This window comes from Rattus norvegicus, chromosome 11 (genome assembly GCF_021556685.1).
Source record: "Rattus norvegicus strain SHRSP/BbbUtx chromosome 11, alternate assembly SHRSP_T2T, whole genome shotgun sequence".
Classification (NCBI taxonomy): domain Eukaryota; kingdom Metazoa; phylum Chordata; class Mammalia; order Rodentia; family Muridae; genus Rattus; species Rattus norvegicus.
In genome coordinates, this window is record NC_141544.1 from 6,235,193 (window position 1) to 6,260,823 (window position 25,631).

The following is a 25,631-nucleotide window of genomic DNA, read 5'->3' on the forward strand; positions in this document are numbered from 1 at the left end:
CACATTCTCCAAAACTGATCATACAGTTGGTCATAAAAGAGGCATCAACAGATACAAAAGAATGAAATAACCCCATGCATTTTCTCACACTACCATGACCTAAGGCTGGACTTCAATAACAAAAAAATGTCATAAAGCCCAAATACACATGGATATTGAACAATATTTTACTCAGTCATAACTTGGTAGAGGAAGAACTGAAGAAAAAAATTAAAACTTAAAAAAATTAAAATTTTAGGAAATATAAGGTACAACAAACAAACTTATGGGACACAATGATAGTATAGCTAAGAGGAAAACTCATAGCTCTGAGAGCATCCAAAGGGAAACTGGAGAGAGCATACATTAGCAGCTTGACAACAAATATAAAAGCTCAAAAACAAAAAGAAGCAGATTCACCAATGAGGAGCAGAAGGCAGGAAATAATCAAACTCAAGGCTGAAATCAACTAAGTAGAAACAAAAAGAACTCGACAAAGAATCAATAAAACCAGGAGCTGGATCCAAGGGTAAATCAACATGATAGATAAACCTGAGCTAGAATGACAAAAGGGCACAGAGAACGTATCCAAATAAGAAAATCAGAAATGAGAGGGAAACAAAACAACAGAATCTGCAGAAATTCAAAACATCATCATACCATATTACTGCAATTTATATTCAACAAAAGTAGAAAATCTGGACAAAATGATCAATTTTCTATACAGGGAGCAGTTACCAAAGTTAAGTCAGGGTCAGAAAAAATATCTAAACTGTACCATGAATCCTAAGAAAAGTTAGAAACAATTATTAAGGCTCCCAATTGGGAAAAGATCTCAGGACCAGATGATTTTAGTGGAAAATTCTATCCGCACTTCCTAGAACCAAATACTGTCCAAAATATTCCACAAAATACAAACAGAGGAAACTACCCAATTCCATCGATGAAGCCGCAGTTACGTTTATACCTAAAGCACACAAGGACCCAATAAAGAAAGTGAACTTCAGACCAATTTCCCTTATGAATATTGACAAAAATATTCTATCAAATCATTGCAAACAAAATCCATGAACACATCAAAATTGTCATCCATCACGATCAAGGAGACTTCATAACAGGAATGCAAGAATAGTTCAATATGGAATTCCATCAACATAATCCACCAGATAATCAAACTGAAAGAAAAAAAATTAAATTTCCATCTCATTAGATGCTGCGAAAGCATTTGCCAAAATACAACGCCCCTTCATAGCCAAAGCCTTGCAATGATAGGAATTCAAGGCCCATACTCAACCATAGTAAAGTCATGGACAGCAAACCACTATCCAAAAATCATACTAAATGAATAGAGTCTTGAAGCTCTCCCTCTAAAATCAGGGACTGGACGTGGCTATTCATTCTCTCCCTACTTATTCAATATCGTGCTCAATGTGCTAGTCTGACCAATCAGACAACAAAAGGAGGACAAAGGGATACAAATATGAAAGGAAGAGGCCAATATATCACTATTTGCAGGTGATATGATAGTATACCTAAGTGACTCCATTATTTCCACCAGAAAACTAAGGCAGGTGATAAACAGCTTCAGAAAAATCCTGGATATAGAATTAACTCAAACAGATCAGTAACCTTCCACGAATAAACAGACCGAGAAAGAAATTAGGGAAATGACACTCTTCACAATAATCACAAATAACAAAAAATACCTCCGTGCAACTCAAACCAGGCAAGTGAAAGCGCCTTATGGCGAGAACTTAATGTCTCTAATGAAGAAAATTTGAGAAGATGGAAAGACCTTTCATGGTCATGGATTGGCAGTATTGAATTAGCAAAAAGGGCCCTTTGCCAAAATCAATCTACAGATTCAATGCAATCCCCAAGAAACTCTCAACAAAATTATTCATACAGTTAAAAGGAGAAATATGCAAGTTCATTTAGAATAAGAAAAAAACTAGGAAGTGAAAACTATTCTCAAAATAAAAGAAATTCTGGGGAAATCAACATCCCTAAGCTCAAGCTGAATACCCAGCAATAGTGATAAAAATTATATGATATTGGTACAGAGACAGGCAAGTAAACACCTGTGTTGGTTCACGTAGATGTCAGCATGTAAATTAATGTAAATCCATCCATTCTTATCACGCTGTACAAAGCTGAAGTCCAAGTGGATTAAGGGCATCCAGAAAAAAGAGATAAACACAAATCAATAGAAGAAAAAGTGGAGGAAAGGTTGAACACGTGAAAACATGGGAAAATTTCTTGAACAGAACACCAAACGAGTGGCTTATGCTTTAGGATGAAGAGCTGACAGATTGGACCTTGTAAAAATCCAAAGTGTCTGTAAGGCAAGGAACACTGTCATTATGACAAAATGGCAACTAATATCTTCAAAAAAGATCTTTGCCATCCTATATCTGAAAGGGAATTAATATTCAATATGTACAAAGAACTCAAGAAGTTATACTCCAGAAAGTCAAATAACCCTATTATAAATGGGGTACAGATCTAAACAAATAATTTACAGCAGAAGAATTTTGAATGGCTGGGAAATACATAAAGAAATGATCAACGTAATTGTTCATCAGGGTAATGCAAATCAAAGATACACCAGGCAGAACGGCTAAGATCAAACATTCAGTTAACAGCAGATGCTGGTCACCATGTGGATAAAGAGGAAGACTCCTCCATTATTGGAGGTACTGGAATGAGGTACAATATTCCGGAAATAACTCTGGGCTTTCCTCAGAACATTGGACATAGTATATGCTGAGGATTTAGCTACCCCACTCCTGGGCATATTCCCAAATGATGCCCCAACATATAACTAGGACACACGTTGTACTCTGTTTATAGCAGCTGTAGTTATGATAGCCAGAAGCTAGGAAGAACCCAGATGATTTGACCACATGAATGGATACAGAAAATGTGGTTCATCTACATAATTGAGTGCAACTAACTAATCATATACAATGACATCATGAAATACATAAGCATATGAATGAAACTATAAAATACCATCCTGAATGAGGCATCCAAATCACACACACACACACACACACACACACACACACACACACACACAAAAGAAAAAACAAAATACACACACACACACACACACACACATACACACTACCACGAAACCGTTAATTACACAACATACAATTCAATACCGCTTTAAGTTCAAGAAGAAGGATGAACCAAGTGAGGATGGTCTGTCTTAAAGGGGAAACAAAAATATTCATAGGACATGATATGGAGATTAAGTTTAGAGGAGAGATTGAAGGAATAACCGTACTAAGCCTATACCACCTGGGATCCAGCCCACATGCATACAGCCCCCAACCTAAACAATATATCTGATGCCAACAAGTGCATGCTTACAGGAGCCTGATATTGCTGTCTCCTGAGAGGCTCTTCCAGATCATGACAAATACCGAGGCTGATGCTTCCAGCCAACCATTGAAATGAGAACAGGGTCCCCTTTGGGGAAGATAGAGAAAGTATTAAAGGAGCTGAAGTGCCTTGAAACCCAAGAAGGACAACAGTGGTCACAAAACAGAGCTCCGCGGGACTAAAGCACTTCCATAAGATTGAACATGGACAGACTGGTGGCTCTAGCTGCATATGTATCAAAGGATGACCATGTTCTATACCAATGGGAGAAGCCCTTGGTCATGCAAAGGCTAGATCTTCCAGTAAATACAATGGCATGCTGGGGAGGCAGCAAGGGGATGTTTCTGCGGAGGGGAAACACCTTTGAAAAAGACAGGGCAGTGGAAGAGGATAGGGATAGGGGGCTTATGGATGGAGGCCTCACACATACAGTCTTTATGTTTTTCTATGCCTTTAACAGCTCAATGGAAGGCCACTTCCTAACCTCTGAGTGGCTAAACTATCCACCACAGATATTCACACATTATTATTTGCTAAAATCTATATCCCATCTTTCTTGCCCTGGACAACATAGATCAGCGCCCCTGGGTTTGCTTATTCTCATGCTCTTCTATGTCAGCTGCTTCTCTGTCATGAAAGTCTGTCCTGGAGAATCTCCATGCCTTATTCCTCTCTGGATCTTTGTCCAAGCATCCTGAAACTCCTGCTCTGTCTGCCCTGCCTAGACACTGGCTATCATTTTCTCTATTTTCCAATCAGGACCAACTGAGGCAGGGTCCCTGATTCAAAAGTTCAGGACATTAAGAGAAGCATGAAAATAAAATCAGCTACAATAACTATTTGTATGTGACTTTCTGGGAACAATATTCCTCAAATCAGAAAGAGATACCTGTTAAAGTACTAGAATAATAGAAAATATCAAGTAGACACATAATAATAATAATAATAATAATAATAATAATAATAATATATTATGGTAAAAGTGAAAATAAAAATAATAATAAAAATAATAATTATAATAATAAATAACAAAAAGTTATCAAAAATGATAAGGAATGGAACCATATTGCCAAAGAAAAAATAATACTAAGATGAACTTTCAATTCTGAACAACCATGTTTCAAATGCAAGGACACCTAAATTCATAAAAGAAACATAACTATAGCTCAAAGCAAATATTGCACCACACAAAATAAATTGTTGGAAACTTCAGTTCTGCTCTCTCAACAACGGACAATTTATAGAAACAGAAACTAAACAGATATGGTTAAAATAACAGAAGTTATTTTAATAACTTAAAAAATCCAACCTTACAAATTTATAATTTTATAATGAAATTTTTAATTTTATAATTTCTGACTATAATTTTTGATCTCATTTTGCTTATATTTTTCTCCATTTTAAATGCATTTTTTCTTTGTGAATACTTTTCCCTCTTTACATATGTTCTTGCCTTTATGGGATTTTGTTATTGTTTATCAATGTTAAAATGCAATTTATTCACAGCAGCAGCCATATATGAAGGAGAATACAAGAATTAATTAGCCATTTCAATAGGATGGATTACTTATGAAAAATAAGAATCTCTGAAACAAAGAGCAGTGGTGAATTTCACACTACCTTTCCACAATGATCCCAGCATGCAATAATGCCAGGTAGTGGGCTGTGCTCATGTGGTGGTGGGAAATAATTTATGGAAGAATAAAACCACATACCACGAAAAAGTTAAAGAATCCCTTTCCCCCTACACACAGATACATAATGGGATTATAGAGTGGTCAATAAAATTAATTGAGCGGAAGTAAACAATTATGTTGATACAAGAAAGTGATGGCAAGGAAGAATTTCAAACCATGGTCAAGTATATAATTGTGAACATTTGTTCCCAAAATTGTGGTTTGTTCCCCAGTTCAATAATAGCTGGACTGAACCCAACTTTTATCTCTACAAAGTGGGGAACCATGGCCCTAATGGGAATGTTGAAGACCAAAAAAAATAACAAGAGTGTATATTAATAAAAGCAAATCATTAACGCAAACTAACACAAACAACTTTACGTTCTAACCAGAAAAGGCACCAAAACTAAAGTTACATTTGAGCACCCTATGTGAAGACAAAAGTGAGTGGGCCATGGTCTTTCTCCCTTTCATTTTTTTCAAGTACTTTACAGAAACAGGAATCTCAGACTACTTTTCCATGATTTATTAAAGGTTTTTATAGACCTCATGTATTAAAATACCATTTGAAAGTACTAATAGCTGCTGTCTAGGTTTTTTCCAAGTTCACAAACTTCTTGGACTAAGGTTCCAAACTGTAACTAGGCCCAACCCTGAGCTGTAAAACTATGAAAAGGGAATAATGACAGATATTTTCAAGACCCAAGCACTATATTACTATACTATTGAGTACAGTGATCCAAATTAATTCAAATAGCTCAAGAGTGTAGGAAGATACGTCTAAAAAAGGGTTACAAAAGTGTAGAAGAATCAACTCCTTCCTCGTGTATGCCAGCATTTATGGTTCTGCAGTAAGTCCTAAGAGGCAGTATTCAAGAAGCAATGGGAAGAAAGAACTCAGGACAAGACAGGAAGATAAACTAGCATGGTGGGTTTAGGTAAGAGAAATACTTAGAAATGAAAATGTCTTGTAAAATTAAAAAGAGTTTTTTTTCATTATTTTCTCGTTCCAATCAAAACAGACATCCATGAATAATTCTCCTCTAAGGCTTTCATAAAACAGGTTAAACAAAATTTAAAATAAACCTTTAAAAGTTTGAAAATGAAAAAAAAGAAAAAAAACTTGCGTATGTTTCAGAGCAGGATCACAGGGAAATGAGCTGAATTGGTCAAGATGAAACCTAGAGTGGCAAGCAGGATCTAGAATTAAGAACTGCATGAGAAAGGCAGTGGAGTAGTGACAGGAACATGGCCAGGCCTGACAGATAAGGCTGGGCCCTTTACAGGGGCACAGAATGAGGTAAAAACGTATTTCAAATAAAGCAGCACCTTTCCTTTCTTATCATCTCAAGTATCCCATCCCCGAAAAAAAAACATTTTGATAATAATACAGAAGAGTTATGGTATGTCACTCACTTCCCATTTGCTTTTAACCCTCTCTCCGAATTCAGGAAATATAAACATTTCAAATTTCCAAGAAGAAAAATTCATCGCCAGGTATATGGATGTCCTGAGGACCAAGGTACAAACTGAAATATGTGAGGGCTGAGAAGGTGGAGACTGTCTTATTCCACAGAGCAGAAATGTGACTGCCCAAGTTAAGAAGGGATGAGGCAACCATAACAGGTAAACTAGTTCTCATAACATTAAACTTATTTACATTATTCTTAACTATACTTAGTTCAAATCACTTTCCACCTCAATCTTCATTTTGAATGATGCTGATCTTTCCTGCAGTTCGTATGTACCATCTTCACATCTTAGTATAGCTTTCATCATGGGGATAATAGATGATAGTGGCTGCATAGGTGATCTTTTTATTTCTATATATAACTCCCTTTACGAACTATATGTATATTAATATTTAATGAGTTTCATTTGGAGAAGGTATGAATGATTGATCTAGTATATATGGTTTATAACTGTATTGAGATTATTTAGAAAGTATCAGGTATCCATTCTCTGTAAATAATTTCTTCTCTCATATGATAAAGAAACAATAAAATTTTATTCTAGTCAAAATAATTCTCTATAACTTTAATATCTAAAGATACAGAAGAACATTAAGATAATGTGGAATATTAAATCAGCTGAACTGCATGTTCATTAATTTAAGAATAACCAGTTTCATTGAGATGTTTCTGGAACATATATAGGAACAAAAAACAAAGCATTGAATAAATAGTGGCAGAAGAACAGCGTAATTTTTTTTAAATGCAGCTTACCTTCAGATCCACTGCTTTCTTTTATTTAGTAAAAATTCAATTTAAATACTCTTTGTCAGTGTTTTTCATCCTGTAATTGGCTCTATTTTCAAAGCTCTATCCCATAACTAGCATGATTATGAAATTTAAAACCAAGAAATTTGTGTGTGTCAATCACTTTCTCCATTTCCTTATTTGTGGTTTATTCTGTTCCCAATGGCCATGTTGTGTTGAAGTCAGGAAGAATTTCTGGCTCATTTGATGAAAATTTTCTGAAAGCATATATCATTCATAGTTGTAAAATGTTATGCATATGTTTAGTAGTACTGTATATTATAGTTAAAATCATCTGGGTAAGGAATTTTTGCATGAATATCATAACACGCTAAAATATTAAAGAGAAAACGTAGAAGAGCTAGATATTTATTAAATATTTTTACTCATCTAGGGTTTGAAACTTTACAAAATATGAGCAAATCACTTCTTTCTGTGAAATTCACATTCATGAGCTATTATATTCTAATCAAACTGCTCTGTCAGCTCCCATAAAGTTGGATTAAATGCTACTTGCAATCCAAAATGTTTGGAGTGGGTAAATCGGCAAATTATTTGTCCGTATGTACTAAACAAGCATATAATGTAAGCATAGGTTTGCTCTTAATGAAATAAGACTATCAGATATAATATGAAAAAATACATCTATTCAAGTAATTTTTTTATATAACAGCTATTAATTCATGGTCTGAGTAATGGCTTATATCACCAAACGTTGAACAGTAAATAGGAATTTCAAGTGAGTTAGAGGTTCTCTCAAGCAACTTCAAGTAAATCGATCTAAAATATATTCCTTTAAAATTCTCCTAAATATACTTATCATGAAATATTCCACATCACAGTAAATATCTCCAACATATTTTCATTTGCTCAAAACAAGACATTGTCTTTCTTTCTTCCGGCCCTCCCTATAATCAATCTACTACCAAACACATAAATTTCCAACATAGCTGTCTGATATGAATCTTTTTCTGTATCACTGACACTACTTCCAGATTGATTTCAAAAAAAATCCTGCAAATCATTCTGTGTATCATTTCATAACACATAAGTAACCAGAATCCCTTAGTATGTACATAGAGAGTTAAACAAACATATTTAAAACTATTCAATGATTTCTTAGACATTTTCCATAAATTAAAATTTACATCTCTCATATTGTTTCTGTAAGCCCATATGTGATATGTAAGCTTCAGCTTTATTTGTTCCTCTCTTCTATCACTTAATCTATACAAACTACTTTCACATATACTTTTACATTAGGTCAAGCTCTTTTCGTTTTATTGACCTTATATTTATAGTAATATTGCCCGAAATATAGTTCAATTATTTTTCATCTAATTTAACTTAGCTGTCACTTCCTTAGGACAATCTCCATGACATTATTGCTAGGATACTTTCTTCAATTATTTCATACAATCAATTCCAACACACTGATTTATGCATTCATTTTTCTTTTTTCTTATATCGTAATGCAATTTTTATTAGTGAAAGCTCATAGTACTTTTTATTCATTCCTAATCTATACCACAATTATGGAGCCTGATACATTAATGGAGACTTATTATTTATTACATGATTCAGTAAGTTGTAAAAATAAACTTTATACTCTTCGTCGTTTTAATGAATATGCATTCCATGCATTGGTTAAACCGTCATGAAGTATTTTTGTGAGTTCTTCAATATATTACAATTTAATGACCTAGATGACATTGCCTAATATTTTCATTTGTCAACGGTAGTCTATTTCATATTCAACAGCAATGCTTTGTTGACTGAGCAATTATCTCACCTAGGAATACATTTGACATGAAAGAAAAAGATACCTAATTTTAACTGATAGCACCCATGTAAAAATGCCAGGTGCCAATCATTTGTGGTCCCATCTCTGAAAATACAAAGAGATGATCATTCCTATGGGCTTACTGGCCACAGAGTCAAATTTCATTTGTGAGCTCTTTCAGTGAAAGATTAAAAACCAAGAGGACCCAAAGCTGTTTTTACAAAGTTGAACCTGTACCTCATCTTTCTCTCCCCATATCCCACCAGGAAATGGCTGGACTTCCAGGAGTGCTGACACACTCAAGATCACAGGAGAGACTACCACTTTTCAGGGGGAACTGCCTAGAGCCCTCAGAAACCAGGAACAGAGGGGCAGTCTGTTACAGGATACTTCTGGTTTCTATCTATAATTTGTCACTGAAACTGACCCACAGCTCTTGTTACACAAGATCCTTCAGGAGAGAGCTAGTGTCCCAGGAGTCCAGACACATAGGTTACAGGAGGATCAATCCATTATCAGAGACAGTAAAAACACCCTAGATATAACAAGATAGTGAGAGGGAAGTATAATATCCGAAGCAATAAAAACCAAGGTTACATGACATCATCAGAACCCAGTTCTCAAACCAACACAAGGCTAGGATACTCTCAACACAACAGAAAAGAAAAAGAAATGTTTGTACTTCAAATCACTTAACATAATGAAGTTAAAGGAATATAAAAAGGACATATATAATTTCATCGAAGAAATACAGGAAAACAGATGTAAAGAGATAGAAGCCCTTATAGAGGAAACACAAAAATCCCTTAAAGAATTACAGGAGACTATAAGGAGACCATAGGCAAATGGATGAAACTAGAAATATCATCCTGAGTGAAGTAACACAAACAAAAATAAACATGTATAGAATGCACTCACTTGAAAGTGGAAATTAGCCCAAGAGCTCAGAATATCCACAATAAACTCATATACACTCTGAAGCTTAAAAAGAAAGGACAAAGAGGGACTGCTTCAATCCCAATTAGAAGGGGGAAGAAAATTATCATGGGAGGCAGACGGAGGAAGGACCGTGTGTGGGAGAGGGGAGTTAAATGGAAAAACAGGAGAGCAGGATAAGATGTGGGAAAAGACAGGAGAGAAGCACAGAGGACCAGAAGAATGAGTGTAGAAAGAAGGAACATTGGAGGATGGGGGTAACCTCTAGAATGTCCCAGATACTAAGGATCCAACAGGTTCTCTGGAACCAACACTGATGACAATAGCCAACATCAACACCAACAGTGAAATTGAACCTGAAGACACCACCTGCAGTAGGTAGGTATGACCACGGTGTAATGATGGGACCACTCACCCATCTCTTATTAAATCTGAGTTATCCGTGTCTAGTTGAAATGCAGGGTAAATATGGAGCAGAGGCTGTAAGAAAGGCCATCAGGAGATCTGCAGACACCAAAATGGACACTGTTGCTGATGCTGAGATGTGCTTGCAAACAGGAGTCTGGTATGGGTGTCCTCTGAGAGGCTCTGCCAGCACCTGACTGATACAGATGCAGATATTCACAGCCTACCATTGAAATGAGCCTATAGATCCCAATGGACGATGCAGGGAAAGGGATGATGGAGCTGAAGGAGACTGTAATTAAGAACAATATCCACTAACCAGACCCCTCAGGGCTCCCATGGACCTAACCTCCAACCATAGATTATACATGGTCTGGTACGCTACATATGTAGCAGAGGACGGCCTCATCTCACATCAGTGGAAGGGAAAGCACTTGGTCCTTTGGATGTTTGATGTCCCAGAGAAGAGTGTTTCTAGAGGGTGAGGCAAGAATGACCGGGGCTTACGGAGTCACCCTCTTAGAGACAAAGAGGAGGAATATGTGAAGGTGGGGTTTATGGAAAGGGGGTAATATTTGAAATATAAACAAATACAATGGTTAATAATATTACAAATAAAGGAGTGGTAATTTCCATACATTATTTTACAGCACAGGTTAGCTTGGAACATTTATTGTTGCCTAGATGCATATTTCTTCCTACAGTACCTGGTTTCTTGTTTCTCTGAGGAGTGTAGACTTAGATCTTCCTCTTCATTCACAGAAGGCATAACACTTAACTCCTTTCTCCAAGCAAAGGTGATTGTAGATATGTCTGTAAACGGCATGAGGCATTTGTACAATCCAATTGGGGGTCATGAAAAGCAAAGCTTGTAACGCGAACAGTTTGTGTTCAATCAACTTACCAGTATTGAAAGCATCCCAGAACCTCTGGCCAGGAAAATGCATACAATGTCAAGAGAGATTTAGAATTTCAATATATGTGACTAGAGAAAATACTTTCCATTGTTTATCATATTCAATATTTCAATAATATCATCACGGAAAGAATATTAAGAGCTTTAGGACAAGAAAAAATAGGGAGTGAGACATCAAGGCAGAAGCGTCACAGTAACACCTGGAACTCACATGGAAATCTAACATCAATCCCACGCATTCTATGCTCTATTCACATCCTATCACATGTTCATTCCCTAACACAGTCCACCAGTGATTTTCTAGTCCCTGCAGTCTCTGAGGTACAAGGGTCTAGATCAGCCTTTCCCACGCGGCTATGAGGCTCCAAGACACATCCCTGCACTAAAGCTGGTGTAAGAGGCGCTTGACAGCACAGTCTCCGAAGCACCCTTTGCGCTTTCCATTCATGTTGCTCCTTCAGGAGTCACTTGTCACGACCCCTGACAGTGTGCACAAAACAGGTAGCACTGCAGACTCAAAAAAAGAGAGTCGACAGGGATCATCCTCATTCAGAAAGCTTGGATGATCGCCCGCTACTACAAGCAGAACTGACAAGTGAGGCATCTCCTGGCTGGGCCGTGCAGACCTCATGACTGCCCCGTGCAGACCTCATGACTGCCCCGTGGAGACCTCGGAACTGCCCGGTGCAGACCTCGAGATTGCCCCATTCAGACCTCTCAACTGACCCGTGCAGACCTCGAGATTGCCCCGTGCAGACCTGGCGACTTCCCCATTCAGACCTCCCAACTGCCCCGTGCAGACCTCGCTATTGCCCCGTGTAAACTCGAGGACAGCCCCGTGCAGACCTCGCTACTTCCTCATGCAAACTCGAGGAAGCCCCTCTCGAGCTTTGGTTGTTTCCTGAGATAAATGGTCACTCGAGATTTCCCTGCTTTGCCTTCCGGACTTGTCCACAGTTCTCGGGAGAGAGAGAAATACTCGAAGGATACAGCTCGACTGATGCTCACCATGACTCACCACTGCCGAGTCCTTTCACTGCCCCTTCACGGGGTAGTGTTTAGAGAGGACAGAGAGCCTCATCCCGGACTTTACCCTCTGACAATGCACCAGCGATTTCCCAGCCTCCATGGCCTGGGAACCCCTTCAGAGTCCCCGAGATGATTATAACCCCGGAGTGCAACAGGGGAATCAGTGGAAGGATTCCCAGCCTCCACAGACTGGAAGCCCATTCAGTGTCCCCCAAGCGGATTATAACACCGTACTCCAATGGGGGAAGCACTTGAAGGGTTCCCAGCCTCCGCCCCTGAGACTGCCTTCAGGTTCCCCAACCGGATTATAACATCCTACCCCAATGCGGGAAGCACTTGAACAGCAGAGACCCGAGCGACTTTCCACATCCTGGACTACTTAGACGGACTCGGCACAAGTTCAGATGCCCAAAACCCAATGAAGACCCGAGAGTTTCAAAAAACCCGATGCTCTTGTTAAAGAAAAGCTTCAGAAACTCAAAGATCATATAAAGGCTTCAGTCAGTAAGAGGGCCCTAGACCCCTGAAATGAACTGACAGAGAAGGAGAAACGGACAGTTCCACTTCCTCTGAGGGTTCCTGAGGGCATGAGTAATCCACTGACCAAGAATAGCAGATCACTGAGTAACCCACTTGCATAAAATATATGTCGTATGTATGTAGTATGTGTATAGTATGTATGTGTGTAATATATGTGTATAAAAGTAGTATGTATATATGTATGTATGTATGTATGTATGTATGTATGTATGTATGTACACACATGTGCAGTGACCCACGGAGGTCAGAAGAGGGCATCAGACTCCCTAGAGTTGGGCACCATCTGATATAGTTGCTGGGAACTGAACCCGGGTCCTCTGAGAGGAATGCAAACCATCTTAACTGAGATTATTTCAGTTTCCCATCATTTGTGAAACATCTCACCATACATTGTGTCTTGTACTATGCAGTGTTCGTTCCTTAGTGCAATGGTGTCCCTTAAGTCAGACTGGGTTTTGACGGTCTGTTGAACATGTAAGTCTGTCATGGCAGAAGGATAGCGTGCGGGGGTGCTCTGATGCAAAGAGGGACATTGCGCTAACTGTTCAGTCACTGTCTCTGCTGGCCTGCACTCTGCAGCATGTGCCTCCTGCAAAGCCAACAGCTTTTCCTGTTGCCTGAGCTGACAGCCCTTGCAGCCTCCTCTAGGTCCTCCTCTGTACATCCCCAGGGGATCATCCTGAGGGATCCCTGAAGGGAAATCCCTGATAAAAATTCTCCAGTGCTTACTAGAACCTCAGGCTAAAGCCCAAACTCCTGGTTGGGAAATAAAACCAGCTCCCAGTCAACCACAGCCTGACATCGGGTCCCATCCATCCTGCCTGCCATTCAACCCACTAACACTTCTATTCTGATAGGGTCGATGATCATATTGGATTAGGGGCCCAGCACACTCCATGGTGGCCTTCATTGTAACCACTTACATCTGCAATGACTCTACTTCCAATGGATATCACAGCCTGAGCAGCCAGGAGTTAGGATGAAAAGAGAGGCTGGTGCATAAGCCAGACACTCAGCCTGTCTGGGATACTGACTTACTTTATTAAATGATTAAGAAAAGTATAAAAAATTAGAGAAGTTTGCACCCGAAGAATGGATTAGCACTTTCATGTCTATAATTCCTTCACCTGCTCTCTAGAAGCACCTACTACCAGGGACTCAGATAAGCCAGAATTCATTCCCTGTTTCCACTCTAGATAAAGCACAGGTAATCCGTCGAAAACTGCTATTCTGAGACTTTAGGAAACCTGTTGGAGACATCAGTTCAGGAAGCCAGATGCCCTGGCCAAGACCTTCGAGATGGGGCTTCACAGAGATGGCAGATTTGGAAAGACGACAAGGTTGAAGACGTGATGCCTTTCTTGCTAAGGAATTGGAGACCTGCCCTTCAGAGAAGATGGCTTCAAAGAATGAATTCTTCAAGCACCTCTCCTTGGAACAAGTGCTTGTTCCTATGGGTTGGGGGGGGGGACGGCTGCATTTCAACCTCAGGCACTGGAGAGTGACGGGTCCACAACTTCACTAGCCTGCTCAGTGTGCGATGACTTAGGTGGAGAACCACTAGATTCCTCATTTCAACTAGCCCAAGGAAGGATGCTCTGCTCTGTCTCCCTGCCTTGGAAAGACACCTTCATCCCTTTTGTTCATGCCCAAGGCTTCCTATGGTCCTCACCTGTTTGCTTCTGAGTCAGCTGAGGTATATTGACATACCTCACTGTGTGTGAGCTTTCCTTAAGAGCTCTAAACACCCAAACCGTCCTGTACACTCCATCTCTATTGTGCTATTTAGGTTGATTTTTTTAAACAAAACATGAGCAGGAAGTGGATTTCTCAAATGGTTAATGCTTGCAGTCTTCTAAAGTTGAGTTCCAGGTGAAAAAATTAATTGTGGGCAGTACCTCACACAGACAGATCTTTATGCCTATTATCTTGGCTTTCGATGATGTTTAAAATGTGAGGTTTGGGGGCAGGAAATTACAAATTGGAAGCAACTACGATCCATTGTGTTTCTCAGTTAAGGTTTGTTTATTTCAAAGTGACAAACGCTCCTCCCATGACTCCATATTTAAGGAGGTAACGAGGTGAGCTTGGTCCATAAAATGATGGCCTTAGGAGCCAGTGCTGGTGGTTGTCTTCCCCAGGTTGTCCTTCAAATATATCCTGCCACCAACCAGTTATAGCTGCAGTTCACAACCTGTGTGTGGGTCATGATCCCTTTCACAAACTTCAGTATCCAAAATGATTACTTACTATGGTTCATAACAGAAGCGAAATTACAACTATGAAAAAGCAACAAGAATAATTTTGTCATCAAGGGACGTAACAACATAGGAACTGTCTTAAAGGGTGACAGCATTAGGAAGGTAGATCCCTTAATTATAGTCCAAGGAAGAGCGTCTAGCTATGGGCCAAGTAAACAAAATACGGGATCTCCAGCATGCCGGTACATGGGATAAAGTGCAAGCTGGGGAGATAGTTTTGTGGGAAGCAGTGCCTGCTGTGAAATTACCAGCACCTGCATGACAGCCATAACCCATGATTGGAGGGATAATGACAGGACACATGGAGGGTCCCATGGCTCCAGCCACATATATAGCAGAAGATGGCATTGTCTGCATCAATAGGAGGAGAATACCTTGGTCCTGTGAAGGTTCATTTCCCCAGTGTGGGGGAATGTCAGGGTGATGAGGTGGGAGTGGGTGGGAGGAAGATCATCCCCATAATAGTACGGGGAGTGTGAAATGGGAAAGGGGAGAACCAGGAAAGGGGAAAACATATGTGGGATGCCTATGATAGCCAGGAACAGTGAGTTTTGGGTTCAGTAAGAGACTTTGTCTCAAAAACTAAAAAAGAGGATGATGAATGAAGAGATGTGCAGAGTGTCCTCTGTTTTCTTCATGCACATACACAGAAATATGTGTAGACACACACACACAGACACACACACATACACACAGCTGCATTAGGAGAAACACTCAAAGAATTTGAATTTAGGATTTAGGTTGTCTTTTGGGTGTCTGATCGCACCTTTCCTTCCATAAATTTCACGTGGAAAAGTAATTTGAAGGCATGCATGTCAGATACATTCCCCATTAACATGGGACCAGTTTTCTCCCAAACCTATAGTTTTTGATTTGTGATAGAAGTCATACACCCAAGACACAGATACACCAGAAAGGAAGAGCTAGATATTTGAGCTAAGAATTTGCATTCCAGGGCCAAGGTCTATGATGTCACGGAATGCAGAAGGTGGTCCATAGAACTGAGTTGTTCTCTGTGCCTTGCAGTGTCCCTGACTCCCAACGAAGGCTGCTGAGAATAAGTATACAAAAATAGACTCTAGGATAGCTACATGTGATACTCTCCTTGATTGTATTTATCAATGACATAAAGTTTTGTTTCTCACAAAGAGAATAGATCATCAAGAGTCTATGCTGACCATGGCCACACCAGGTCCGTGTGAGGGTCCACGCCCTCTCCAGGCTCTGTGGATGGAGCCAAGAGAACTCTACTGGGTCAGTGAAGCATTGACTCTAATTCACATGGCCCTGATATGAAGTGGGAACATATTGTTTCTTCTTGTTGCTATGACAAAATACAAAGCAAAAACTTAATGAAGACAGGAGTGCTTGATGACAGGATTCTGATACGGATGTCTCCTGAGAGGCTCCTCCATAGCATGACTGATACAGATGAGGATGCTTACAGCTAGTCATTCCACTGAGCACCCGTACCCTAATGGAGGAGGAGTTAAAGAATGGACTGGAGGAGCAGAAGGGGATTGCAACCCCATAGGAAGAGCAACAATATCAACCAACCAGACGCCCGAGAGCTCCCAGAGACTAAACCACCAACCGAAGAGTATACATGGAGGGTCCTACGGCTCCAGCCACATATATAGCAGAGGATGGCATTGTCTGTCATCAATAGGAAAAGAAGCCCTTGGTCCTCTGAAGGCTCATTTCCCCAAAGTGGTGGATGCCAGGGTGTTGAGATGGGAGTGGGTGGGAAGAAAAGCATCATCACTGAAGCAGGGGGAGAGGATGGGAGAGAGGGGATCCAGGAAAGGGGATAACATTTGAAATTTAAATACATAAAATTCCAATATAAAAAGAGACAGGAAGTGTTTATTTTGACACATTGTTTGAGCTGGTACCATCCATGATGATGGGGAAATCATAGCAACTCGAGTGTGATGGTCACATTGCAGACCTGGAGGGTGTTCAGGTGTCTTGGTTTCTTTGTTTCTTTGTGTCTTTGTTTCTTTGTTTCTTTGTTTTTTTTTTTCTTTCTTTCTTTCCTTGTTTTAAATTCCATATATGGGTGTTTCCCTTGCTTTTATGAATCTGTTTAAAAGATACATATACAGAAGCCACAAGAAACTTAGGGAAGAAAAGCAGGTATAGCTGTCAATAAGACATGGGAGGCCAGAGGGCTCAAGACGGTTTCCCTCATGACCACATGTGTACTCATCAATACAGGAGACAGAAGCAGGGCACAGAACTGAACAAGAGTAATCAGTGCTTGTGAGCCACCATGTTGGTGCCAGGGTCTGAACTCAGGTCCTCTGCAAGAGCAGTAACGGTTCCCAACTACCAAGACACCTGTCCAGTCACACACAATCATTGTTTATACAGCCCCCCAAACACACCACCACTTGATGTGTGTAAACACACATACTAGGCGTGCAGTGTGATTTATTTGTGTGAATGTTCAGTCAGTGTGATACAAACGCTCTTCTATTCATAAATTTTGGCAAAGCCGTTTTCACTTGGAGGTTCTCTTCATTCTCAGCTTTGGTGGTTACATACATCATCAGAGAGGAACCGCCCTGACAGCCAACCCCGGCCTCCCCCCCCATTTGCAGCTATGCCTGTCTTTCTTCACTAAGTTAAACTCCACCTCAGACTCTACTCTTTCATTTTGTTCAGTGTAGTAGACTCTCCAAAACCATAAAATGTAATCCCAGATGCAGAGGGAAGAAGTTTTGCTGTTTGTTACTTTGTTTGCTTTTAGTTGCTTTTTCCCACTTCCACTGGTTTGAACTTGTATCACATTCAGTGGCAGATACTTAACTCAGTCAGCATTTTTAGAAGGGCTTTGGGTGGAGTGTGATAAAAGGAAAATTACTGGAGAGAACTCACTGGGATTTTGACGATTAATACAAATTGTTTATTCACTTATATTTTAAGTTACACAGAACCCTGGACGGCACTGACTCGAACAAAAACTTCACATCTGACAATTTGGTTGAAGGAAATAAAAAGCCTTAAAGACAAAATAGATCCAACAAAATGAGCCCTAAGTTGTTATGATTGACCATCTATAAAGAGAAACATTAAACTTTTTTTTAAAAAAAGACAAATTTGATGTTTTTGTTTAACAATTTCATATACATACATAATGAGTTTTAGTCATTTCCTTTCTGTATTTCCCTTCCCATTTCCCCTCCCTCATCCCCCTCCCTCATTCTCCCATCATCTTCTACAGTTCTCCCTTGCTTCCTCCCTTGTCCTCGTCCGTCATCCCCTCAGTCAACCCCTTCTCTCACGCCATTCCCTCTCCAATTGGCACCGATATTCTGAATAAGTCCCCCCTCCTATTTCATGTCTCCTTTCTGCGTGTAATCCCTAAGTTTAATAAATTACATGAGTACAGAGGAATTCGACAGAACAACTTATCTACGGGTATAGGAATGACGAAGGGAGTGAAGCAGACATTTCTGGTTTCTTTGGATATTCAACTGTGTCATGGATGTTGTTCTGGAAACTGTCTTAGGAAAGGATGCTTTGCTGAGAATAAACACATCGTGTTTCTGGTACCTGCCTGGGAAAGGGGCATGTGATGTTTAGAAAGGGTACGAGTATAACCCTGGACAACAGTGGGCAACACCACGGCATTGGCTTGCCTTGCCACTCTTCGCTGATGCTCAATGGACTTTGATGACACTAGACTTCATTGACCATGCTGTGGCATTGATTCACCTTTCCTTCTTCACTGACCATTGTTTGTCATGGCTTTGTAGAGAGAAAAGCACCAGAGAACTTCTTGAGGTGACATTGCGGTGCCTTCTTGCTGCTTCCTCAAAACCAGGCCAATTGGAAGAGCTCAGCAATTTCTTCTGGGTTGAACTGTCCTTGGTGATTCGTGAATGGTGTTTGCAAGTACATCAACCTACCTCTGCTGATTCATGTCAACTGAACTGATATCCTGATGATGAAGATTGAAATCGCCCCAGAGAACTATTTCTAAGTAGGTCCACACCATCCTTTCTTTGCCCTATTGTCCTTTCCTTTCCACTACCTCTGGTGGGTGGTGGTCTAGAGGAAGGTTAAAGGGTTTAAAAACTCTTACTAAAGTAGGTCTTGAAAAATCTAAGCCTGCAGGATAGAACCCTCCTTCAATAAATGTTGATTGCCAAGGGAGGGGAGGGTCTTTATGGCCTCTCCCATCAGTGATGAAGTGTTGAGGGGCCCAGTCTTGTGCCCATGACCATAGCCACCATCAATTTAAGAGTTCAATGACTAGGTCCAATCTAAAAGATATCCTTTTGCTGTCCCCTTCCCCATCTTCTGGTTATTATATTCCATCCACCCACTCTTCCATGATGTTCTCTGAGCTGTGGAGGAGAAGACTTAGCTGTCCTATTTCCACCTGAACAGTCCAACACCACTGATTCCCAGCACTTTGTCCAGCTGTACGTCTCTGCCCATGGTAGTCAGAGGCTTCTTGTCTGATGAGAGCTGAGTGCAACGCTGATCTGTAGATACAAATATGTATGTTTGGAAGGAAGTTCGACAAAGTATTTAACATTAGGTTCTTTCATAGGGCCTATATCACCCTAACCATAGGTTATTATCCAGGTTACAGAACCTGGTGTGTATTCCCTCGTGTGGAATATGCCTTGTATCTGATTGGAAAGCAACTGGTTACTCCCATGACTGCGATGCCACTAACACATTAGGGCCACATCTTGCCTGACATTTTAGCTTGAATGGTCCACCCCCGAGAAAGGTTGTAGATGATTTTCTCCCCCGGACGCCTACATAGCACTTTCTTGAACCATGAAAGCTAGCCATTATAGAAGATGCTTCCACCTCAACTTCAGATTGACCCTTCTGTGACCTGTGACCAAAAGGATTCAGTGTCCTCAGCAATAGGGTTTTACCATCAAGTTCTGGAGGGGTACGAAGAACAATGTCAACAACGTGTAAAGTTGTGAGGGCTTTTGTAATCTCGCTGGTCAGCAACTTTCAGGAAGACATCCCACATCTGGCACTGTGATTTTTGCTTAAATTTGGTTTTCTTTTGCTCCGATGAATACACTCACCAAAGCCAGCTTGGGAAGGGAAATCTTCATTTCATCTTATGTGTTCCATCCCGTCATCATGGAAAACCAAGACAGGATTGTGAAACAGGAACTACAGAGACTGCTCACTGGCTTGCTTCTAAGCTCACATTCAACTACTTTTACAGAGTCCAGACCCACCTGCATAGGGTGGTGCTGCCCACAGTAGACCAGGCTCTCCAACATCAGTGAACAGTCAAGGAAATGCCACCTGGACATAGTCAAGGCCAATCTGATGGAGGAGGCTCCTCGAGGGAGTTTCTTTCCTTCAAGACAAGCCATCACAAGAAATCAATGAAAATAAAAAAAGAAGAGAAATCAATATCTTCAGGGTGAGCATGGCTTATCCATGGAGCGTGCCTCCATTTGAACTCAACAGTTGATCTTGTAGATATATTCTGTAACACAACGTTTTATAACCCCTCTCACCAAACTCTGTTCTAACCTAATCACCTAAGGGGAGATGGAGTGGAAAGTAAGTTTTAAAAAAATAATTGGAGCAGAAGGAAATGCTTCTTGGAAATAAAGCAAAAAAGGAAGCATTTCTGCATTCTAGATGCTTTCCTCACATCATCTGTGCAAAGATAATGAAAACCATTATGTTCCAGGTACCATAATTTCCAATGTTACAAATCATATAAGTAATACTGCTTATCATTCATAAAGCACATTGGCACTAATCGTTTTGACATGTTTTTCTAACTCACTCCTAGTGTAGATCTGATGAACTGGAATTGTTCGCCTGCTCATTTATACATGAGGGAAGTGAGGTTTAAACGTCGAGCCAGTTTCCCAATACCTAAGCTAATAAATGGCAGAGTAAGACAGCCGCACTTCCTCTGGCTTCATGGCATGGCCTCGTGTGAAATGCAGGTAAGGATACCTTGGCAGGGAATTCCAAGGATCAGTACATGGCAGCTGAAAGTTGTCTTGGATGCAAGACTTGGAGTTAGGCTCAAGTCAGCCGAGCCCCAGCTCAGGATTCCTGAAACAGAACACCACAAAGCCTACCCATCATTTACCTGAGACCTGTGAGCCATCTCCTCAGTTGCTAAGGTTCAAGTCCTGGTGTTGGACCCATCTCCTTTACTTTGTTTTCTTATTTTTTTTCCGTCTTGGTCATAATATCAGAACCAGGTTAGGGTATGACTGGATCACTCAATCAATCACTCAAAACCCTCCACACAAATGTGTTCTAATAAGGAGGAGGACCCTGCTGACTCTCTGTTCTGTAAAGTCTGACCTTAACAGATGAGTTAAAGGATGGGATTATTCTAGTGGGTGATTGTGGATGCTGTTGTTGATGTTGAGGGAGGCTGGCAAATGAGGGGCCACAGCTGAGTCACTTATAATAACAGATACAAAGCTGAGTGTGGTAGTGGATACCTATATTCTCAATACTCGCGAAGATCACAAGTTCAAATCCAGCCTGGGCTACATAGAAAGTCCAAAGACAGCCTGAGCTACATCGTAAATCAAGGCCAGCCTGGGCTACAGAGTAAGTCCAAGGCCAACCTGGGCTACATAGTAAGTCCAAAGACTGCCTGGGTTACATCGTAAATCAAGGCTAGCGTGGGCTACATATTAAGTCCAAAGACAGCCTGGGCTACATAGTAAGTCCAAGGCCATCCTGGGCTACATAGAAAGTCCAAGGTCAGCTTGGCCTACTTACATGACTCTTCTCCAAACAACAATAGGTTGTATTTTTTTTTCCTTTTTGGTTTCTGTCTCTCCTATTTCCTCTATACTGATACCACTGCTGTATTTTGGGGGTGTGGGCGAGAAGTTTCATCATGTCTGATGGTCCAGGATCTCCCAAGCAGCATGGCAAACCAAACAGTGCAGCAAACAAGTCTGTTTCGCTTTTTGAAGAAAAATATGACACATGGGATGTCCTGTCTGAAGAAATGACTCTAAGATGGGACAACGCCTCGGGAGACTGGGCTTGGATCTTGTGCTAGTTTCCTCGTGATAAAAACAATGATGTTCTCAACCACAGTCTGTGTTGGGAATACAATGCTGTGCTTCCATTTCAACACTGAATAATCTACATATGGCAACCCTGGAAATCTTGTCTGATATTAAACAGATTATAGGAGAGATAAGTTGAGTATAACACTGTCATTATAAAGGGTTTAAACGATGAATAATTTTTTTTTTAATTTTTGTCTCTGGTACCAGGTTCAATGTTCTGCATAAACTCTAAAACACGGCAATTTCCTTCTTTTTTTTTTTAAATCGCTAAACAGAATGGACCTTATATTTTTTCTATCTAGGTCTAATCGAGACTTAAAAATAAAATTCTTTGCTTTAAAAAAAACTAATTGTGTTTATTGGCTTTTTTTGTTAATTTCTTATTTTTAGTGTTTTGTGTTTTGGGGTTCATTTTAACAATATTTTTTAATTGAATTAATTATTTTCCTATTTTCTAGTGTAGATAAAAATTTAGGTTGCTGTTCTTTGTTTCTAATCTAAGAATTAATGTTGTAAATAAAGTTTCCTCTTGGCACCGTCATACTTACGTCTCACACATTTTGATAGTATGTTTCCTATCATCTTCTTTTTCTTACTATTACATAGTTTCATTATTTCTTGACATCTGTATTATGGTGAATGTGTAATTTAATGTTTCTGGACTGGGAGACTCCTGTTGTCTCTCATTGAAGACGTCTATTTTAGTTTTGTTGTATTAGCAGAACACATCCTGAGTGGGTGGAGATGCAGCTCAGTGGACAGAGTGCTCACTTGTCTCTCACACAGCTCTGGGCTCCACCTACAGTACCTCATCAGGGTGTGGTGGTCCATGCCCATAGTCCCATTACCAGGAGGAGAACCAGGAGTTCAAAATCATCCTCGGGTGCATAGTGTGTTTGAGCCCAGCCTGGGCTACATGAAACCTGTATAAACAAATATGTCCCGCAAGACATCCTTTCTTAGGCATTTGCCACACTTTGTTCTGTGGTTTCTGAGGGTCTGAAAAGTCCAGGGTTCTTGAAGGAAAAGAACATCCTGGTGCTACTAGGGACTGTCAGTCAGAGACATTGGCTGGTGAAGCCATCTCATCCTAGCTGGTTTTCCGCCTGCTTCTGTTGCTGATGGGCTGATGCGTGTCCACAGCTTTACACATAATCGCCCTGCTTCCTTTTAGCTGTACCCACTCTTGCTTCCTGCTGAGGCCGTGATGGAGTTAGTGACACAGAGAATTGAGGTCTCCTTCCAGCCCACTGATTCTCTCAACAATAAGTTCTTTCTCTGTAGAAATAGTTTCTCTGTTGCCTGCATTATCAGACATAAATAGAACATTCTTTTCTGTTTTTTTTTTTGACACTGGGTTTCATTATGTAGGTAGGGCTGGCCTGAAACTCACTGTATAAACCAGGTAGGCCTTGAACTCACAGAGATCAGCTTGTTTCTGAGTGCTGGGATTAAAGGGGCATACCTGGCTCCTTCTTTTTTTATTTGTTTTTTAAATTTATCTCTATGGTGTGTGTGTGTGTGTGTGTGTGTGTGTGTGTGTGTTTGTGTGTGTGTGTGTTTGTGTGTGTTTGTGTGTGTATGTGTGTGTGTTTATGTGAGTGGGTGGGTGTGTGTTTGTGTTTTTGTGTATGTGTGTGTATATGTGAGTGTGTGTGTTTGTGTGTGATTGTGTGTGTATGTGTGTGTATGTGAGTGTGTGTGTGTTTCTGTTTGTGTTTGTGTATGTCTGTGTGTATGTGAGTGTGTGTGTGTGTGTTTGTGTGTGTATGTGTGTGTATGTGAGTGTGTGTGTGTGTTTATGTGTGTGTGTGTGTGTTTTGACCAAAGAGTCCATCAGATCCTCTGAACCCTGATCCTCTGCAAGAGCATCCATTATTCCTAAGCAGTGAGCCGTCTCCCCATCCCCTTCTTCCTGCTCTAAAGTCCACTTCATTGTTCATCGTGCCCAGACATGTCTTTAAATCCTACTCTTAGTTTTTGTTTTAATTCAGTGAGTTCCTATTCGATTTTCTCTTGTTTCTTCTATTGCCTCACCAAGATGATGTGTATCCTTTTGTTTTGGAAGTTTCTCATTGACGACGCTTGAATTCTGGCTTTAAAATACTTGCTGACAATTCTGACAATGGTTTTCTCTTGGTGCCACCACGAGGGAACTGGTTTTTCTCCTCTACTTTTCATTTAGGGGGATGGTCATGGTGTGACGTGATTTCCATTTTGACATCATTTGTCTAAGATGTCAGCAGTCCTGACACTGTGGGTGCAGTGGCTGTTTATCCTTCATAAACTTATGGTGGTGTTTTGGTTTTTCTGGATTTGCCTGATTGAATAAAAGGGATTATACCTCCAGTCCATACCTACAGGCATATCTTAGAGGGGTCAGGAAGAGAGGTTCTCAACCTTCCTAATGTAACCTTTTCATACAGCTCCACCAAGTGTAAAATTATTTCATTGCTACTTCATAACTTTAATTTTGCTATAATTATAAATTGTGATGTAAATATCTGATGTACAGGATATATGATATGTGACTCCTGTGCAAGGGCCATTTGAGCTCCCAAAGGGGTCTCAATCCAAGGGTTAAGGACCACTGCTCTGGACTTAGTGGGAGGCCCTTACCGACATAGATGGGTTGCCCAGTGTTGCCGGGGAGACGTCTCCATCTCTTGAAGGCAAAGGATCTTCCACGATCAGGCTTTTTCCTGGGTCCCTCTGGAATAGTGGGCACACTCTTGATGGTTACTGATGGATCAACTGACTCCAGGCAGTTTTCATTACATCCTCGATGATGAGGATTCTAAAAAGGGTTCTGCTAGACAAAAGCAGTGGCTGAAGCTATCCCTGGCGATCTTTCCAATTCCCTAATGGCTCCTTGTCCCCACAATGCAAACAGTAGATGTCTGAGTGCCTCCCAAGATGCACCTTTCCAACCTACACTCTTCCTCTGTGCTGTTTCCTTCACGAAGAGCACACACGCTAACCCTGAACCCATCTTGTCTTCAGTCAGCACTAACACCTAGTCCACTCGGCCAGCCTCGCTTTCCCGTATGACCCGGCTGCTCACAATTCTGACTCATGTTCACACTTCTATGGACAAACAGAATGGCACCGATTGGCTAGTCTATAATGACGCAGATTCTGTATGATTCTGATTCAGAAGCATGTAAATCGGAGATGAAGAGACCATCGGCCGAGGAAGGAGTTCTTGTGGGATGTTGTCACCACAGAAGGGATCCAATGGGCTCGGAGGACAAGAGAGGGAGCCAAACTCCCTTTCATAATTGAACCTTTTTCCACAATAGCATCATTAATGGATCTTTATTTGTAGGTCGCATCCCTCTTGACCTAATCAATTCTTCACAACTACATTCCAACTGGGGATTAATCTTCAGAA